The sequence below is a fragment of the Ailuropoda melanoleuca genome, chromosome 12 (genome assembly GCF_002007445.2).
Source record: "Ailuropoda melanoleuca isolate Jingjing chromosome 12, ASM200744v2, whole genome shotgun sequence".
Lineage (NCBI taxonomy): Eukaryota > Metazoa > Chordata > Mammalia > Carnivora > Ursidae > Ailuropoda > Ailuropoda melanoleuca.
This window is the reverse complement of record NC_048229.1, coordinates 5,867,595-5,873,322: the sequence shown is the minus strand read 5'-3', so window position 1 is coordinate 5,873,322 and position 5,728 is coordinate 5,867,595. Positions and strand designations below refer to the sequence as shown.

The window sequence follows — 5,728 nt, the reverse complement described above, 5'->3', positions numbered from 1 at the left end:
CGAGATCATGACCTGAGCTGACTGCAGATGCATAACTGATTGAGCCACCAATTGAGCATCCCTGACTGTTGCTTTCTGCTTAGGTCATGATCTCGGGGTTGTGAGGTGCAACCCTACCTCAGGCTCCACGCTCAGCGGGAGTCTGCTTCAGAGTCTTCACCCCCCCACACATACTCCTCCCCCCACCTCAAATAAATAAAATAAAATAAGTCACTCTCTACTTTTCCCAGTGCCTTCACATACATCACCTTATTTAGCTTTCCTTCATTTTTCTGTGCAATGGTAGAGTCCTTGGGCAATGGCGAGGACGCCAAAACCTTCTTGGGGACCAGACAGAGGATGAGCGACCTCTGCCTACATCTCCAGGAGGGGCCCCCAGAGAAGAGCTGTAACTGGACACCTTCCCTGTGTTCAAAGCAAAGATTATCCGAAACATGTGTTTCTCTGGGGACTTATTGACGTAGGGTCCCCCGACTAAGGTACGGGGCAGGGTTGTTTCCCTGGGATTAAGGTAGCCATCTAGTGGACTCAGAGTCTCAAGACTGATCCAGCAGTTAAACTGCTAGGTGATCTTGGGCAGCAAGTAAGTTACCTGGTCCCCCTGGCCGCCTCTCTTTCTCCACCTGGGAAATGGGTAGGTAACGTGGGCTAGGATTTCTGCGGTTCTGGGAGGTTCATCCTCTGACCCATTTAGTTGGTAGGAGCTGTGCCAGCTAGGTTCAAATACTGGAAGAATAGACTCAATAAACCTTCAAACTTAGAATGAATGAATGAAACTGCTGAGGAGGCAGGGGGCTGGAGACGCCAAACTGCTGGGAGAACTAGGGTTTGCAGGTCATAAGGGGAGGCCGAGGGGTCAGAGGTCGGGTTCCGGTCAAACCCGAAAAGAACCGGAAGTCCCAGATCGGGTCCACTCTGAGCCCGGGCCTCCAGCCGCGTGACTAAACCTCCCGAGGCGGAGCTTCAGCACCGGGAGAGGACGGGGTTTGGGGCTTCCCAATGGCAGCGCCGGTGTCCTCCCGCCTCAGCCAATCAGCGCAGGGAGACGGTAAAATTTAAACCCCCTCCCACCTCCTCCGCCGGGACCTGTCCCTAAAGCGCTTGTAGAAAGTGCGGCCGCTTGCCCCGCCCCCGCCAGGGAGGCGGGAAGAAGGGCGGGCTTTCCCTCTCGAGTTGGCCTATCACGGCAGGCAGCCTGGGGAGAGGCGGGCCACCGCGCCAATCAGGGCACCAGCCGTAGCTCCGCGGAGCAGTTGGCTACAGTTGTTGCAACTTTTTTCGAAAGCTGCGTTTCCCGGGAGATCCTAGGCGGTGACAGAGCCTGGCCATGGCTAGAGGTATTTGCCCAGGTGGTCAGCGCCGGGGAGGCTGGGGTTGGAGGTCGCGCTGGGCGGGGGACCAAGGTAGCGGGAGTGGCAGCGGGGAGGCGCCCTGCTGAGCTCTGCTGGGACGGAGCGCGGAGACGGGGTGCTGGGGGGGGGTTGTTGCGGAACCCTCTCCGACCTACCCCCCCCAAGTCTCCAGAAGTCCCTCCCACTCCCATGCCTCGGTTTCCCCTTTCTAAAGTGTGGGCACCCGCTGGCCTGCCTCTCCAGGGACAACAGATCCATATGTCAAAGCTCTTGGGAGACTAAAGTGCGGGGCACCTCCAGGGAATGGTTGTTATTGATACAAGGAGGGGGGAGGGCGAGGTTTCGCCCGTTTCGGGGCTCTCTCTTGCTGGGAAAGGTAGTGACTCCGAGGCCAGGGCGCAGATGGGTAGCCTCCCTCGTAGGGAGCGCGTCGGCGTGGTCACCGCAGCAGGCTCCTTCCCTCTCCACGCCCTGAGTCACCCCATTTTTGGGGTGAGATGAGTCCCATGGCACCACCCGGGGCGACCCTTCGTCCTGCAACTGGTCAGGACTCCTGCCCACGGGAGATGGCTTGGGAGGGATTGTCCAGCCGCGGGAGGCTATGTCCCTGCCTTAAATCCTTCTTCGCACACTTAGTTTGCTATCAGGACCGCAGGACCCACGTTATGCGGCAAAGTGATCTCCAACCGCTGGTCATTTCCAGCCGCTGTGTCTCCTTCACGCAAAAACTTGAGCGTGACGGTTGAGTAGAATCATTATTTCAGAAAAACGAGTTGAGGTTTGACATTTTTCTCAAAATCCCGAGGCAGTACAGGTTAGTAGGAATTTGCCTTAATGCAATATGCTTCCTATAACAATAATAATGACTAAAATAAGGATTCATTCAGCAAATATTTATTGGGCACCTTTGTTTTCAGGCCCTGCACCCAGTTGCATCCTTTATTATCCCAGAGTCCTTTTAGGGTCTTTTGGGACAATCCAGATTCTGATTCAGAAATGAGGCAAAGTGAACAAGTTAACGAGCTTCATAACCCAATCCACAGAGAAAGTTAAGACGAATATTTTTTCTTTAGGAAAGTGTTAAGCATCTAAAAGTATATTAATAATATCTGACAAATTATAATGAATCTATGCTTCCCTAATTCATTTTTCCTATTAAAGCAAAATCATTCAAGCTGTTTCAACAGTACTGCCTTAAAAAAAAAAGATGGCTTGCTTTAATTAATCAATAAGGAAAACAAAACTAAGCAATTTGCCATTGAAATATTTAAATACTTAATATAGACAAGTAATAATTACCATTGAGGGTCAGGCACTTTATTATCTCAGTTAATCTTTACAAATTGTTATTCCCATTATTCCAAGGCAGAACCTTGAAGTCCAAAGTCACTGTCTAGACTCTGGCCATGCTGTACCTTTGCTTGTTCTCCTCTCTCTCCCTTAGCCAAAGTGAAGACACGTGTCCCCAGCTCCTACCATGGCAGGCTTACGAATCATCTTTGTAATTTATTGGTTAGTGTTTCTCACTATCTCACCTGACCCCCAAATTAGTAGTTACTTCTTTCTTTGTCTGTCTTCCTTTCCTTTCCTTTCCTTTCCTTTCCTTTCCTTTCCTTTCCTTTCCTTTCCTTTCCTTTCCTTTTTCTTTTTTTTCTTGCTTTTTTTCTTTTCTTTCTTCTTTCTTTTTAGTAGTTACTTAGTTCTTAAGGCTTCATTACTCTTATAGATTATTAAATGGGGCATTTGGTCATGTAAATATATCAAATCATTTATAATACTTCGAATGAAGAGTCAGGCTTTTTCTTCTAGAAAAGCTGTCTTTGTTGCAAACTTGCAGCTCACTTTGAGAACCCTGCTGGGTCCCAAGAACAAAATACCAGATACCAGGCAACTCCTCTCTGGTTTTGAAGTTTTACAATCATGTAAATATTTTCAACCTTAAGTATATTAGTTGGAGGAGGATTAGTCCATCTGCTTTTTTATATTTCTGCTGCCACGGCCAGATGGCCTCCTAATTGGTCTCCGTCTTTCCACTTTTACCATTTCCAATTTATTATCTCCCAGCAGCTAGAGTGGTCCCCAAGAACACAGATTTTTATCCCGTGACCTTCACTCCTCCTCCCTCCCCCACTGTTCTTAGGATCAAATCCACAATCCTCACCATGGCCTATAGGGCCCTGCCTACCCCTCTGGCCTCAATGTGCTCCATCTGTCGTTATGTACACTGCTGTGTCCCTTAGCAAGGGCCTGCAACGAAGTAGGTATTCAATAAATGTCTGTGGAATGAATGAATTGCTATTTTTGTGTCTGAGTTCAAGGGAAGCAATATACATTCTTCATGGTCGAGTACCCTCGTCTAGCAGCACTGGGTCAGATCCCAGTTCTGTTACCGCTTTAGTCATGTAATCCTCAGTCAAGGGGTTCGTCTTCCCTGAGCGTCAATTTCTACATTTGTGCACTAGGAATAGTGCCTTCTCATAAAGGGTTGGAAAGGTTAAATTAAATAATGCATTATTATAGGGCCTAGCACATAAACATTGAATAAATGTGAGCTATTAGTATCATTCCTGTTGAATTCTATTTCTGTGAGATCCTGGACAACATTAAGAGTTTTTATTTCTGCTGATGGGTATATTTGTTACATACACATAAACACCTCATGTCCAGAGACACGAAAGACTGTATTGAAGGTTACATTGAATGATTTGTATTAGATCTTCTAGTACCAAAGCTGCAGACTTGAGGAATGGGTGCTCGACTTGGATCTTACTATAGATACCCCCTGCATCTGAGGCCCGAAGATAGAGAACGCTGTGCCCCTGGGCCTGTGTGTGTGGTTAGGGGTGGGAGTGGGAGGATGTTGAAATAGCAAGTGAAGTAGACAAGATGATCTGAGTGGCTGCTTCCTGTTCTCAAACCACGATTCCCATGATAGTTTGGTGACAAACTGCAAGCCTTCTCTGCCCTGGAGACGTAGCACACACTATTTCAGATGGCTTGACCTGCGTGTCAGAGTGTCACTTTAGAATCCTCTTTCACTCTCTGCATATTCTCTTGGGTATTCAGGTGAGCAGAGCATCCCACCATGCTGGAGTTAGGGTTGGGGTGGTGACTGCTGGCGGGGAGGACATAGGTGTAGGGAGGAGGGTGCTCCCCAGCCCTGCCCAGGATGCTAAAGCATGAGCTGATTTGGGAGATGTTGTCCTGGGCCTATTCCTGCCATTTAATCCTGTTTAGTCTTATCCCTTCTAAGGGGAGGCAGCTACTTCGAGTGACAGCCATTTGTTTCCCTGTGGATGTTGGAAGGTGCCCTGGGTGGGTTAAGGAATTCAAGGTTCTTGGTGCTTATCCACAAGGACGCTGAGGCCTTGTCGGGGGAAGTGACTTGGCCATGGTCACAAAGCACCTCTGGGGCAGATGCATGGAGAGAAACCCAATGCTTGCCACCCAGGCCCTGACCCACGCAGTAGGAGCTAGATTCCCTGAGGTGTCTTGTTTGCATCTATGACTTAGCAGAAATACAGTGACTCTTGGCTGTGGGCCCTCAAACCCTAATGGCTTCAGCACAGTGGTGCAGGGCAGTGAGCTCTGCCAACACAAGACACCCGACTGGCTGGAACCCCTGCCTTCCTAGGACATTTCCTCATGGGGGTGGACAGGAGACCCAGGTGACTTGCTAAAAGCTTCTGCAATAGCATCTGTCACTCCCATCTTGAATTTCCTCATCTGTGGCTGGGAATGCAAGCTCTGGGGTCATTTGGCCTGGAAAGTCATTTTTAGTTCTGGGAATTTGTCCAAAGCTCTTCACTTCTCTGAGCCTCCGTTTCCCCACCTTGGAAAGTCTATAATAATGGTGTGTACCTTCGTAGGGCTGTTGTGAGGTTTGGAGGAGATCGTGTATGCACGGGAAGCACCCCACCAACTTGCCATTAAAACCAGTGGCTCTATCTCCCCAGGCCTGAACGGATCAGGTGCAGACCGCCTGGGTTTGACACTTGACCCCCTAGCTTTCTAATTCTGTGGCCCCAATATCCTCATTTTTAACGGGTTTGCCACAGGACCTGTCCACCCCCGAGGTGGGGGGACTTACGGGGAGGATTAAATGCCTATTAAACGCTCAGGGAGCACAGGCTCGGGCATCCAGGAAGACTAGCCTGTGGCGCTCACCGCTGCTGACTGCGCCTGGCACCGACGGGTCTCCCAAAATATCCGCGGAGCCAGCGAGAGAAGGAGCCTGGCCGGCGAGAGCCCGGGCTGTCATTATCATGTTTCCCACCCCTTCCTCCCCGAGTGGCTGAGGACGCGCGAGAGGGGGCGCGCCCGAGTCGGGATTCGTCGCGGCCGCGCGGCCCGCCCTCCCCCCCCTTCCCTCCCTC

General features: G+C 50.1%; 1 protein-coding gene across 1 annotated transcript in view; it reads left to right on the top strand.

The window, feature by feature from the left end:
* The first annotated feature begins 1,318 nt into the window (after positions 1-1,318).
* Positions 1,319-5,728, top strand: part of KMT5A (lysine methyltransferase 5A) — a 25,039-nt gene continuing 20,629 nt past the window's right edge. Inside the window, exon 1 of the mRNA XM_034672367.1 lies at positions 1,319-1,337. The gene's annotated coding sequence lies outside the window, so the exon portion shown is untranslated. The remainder of the gene's footprint in view (positions 1,338-5,728) is intronic.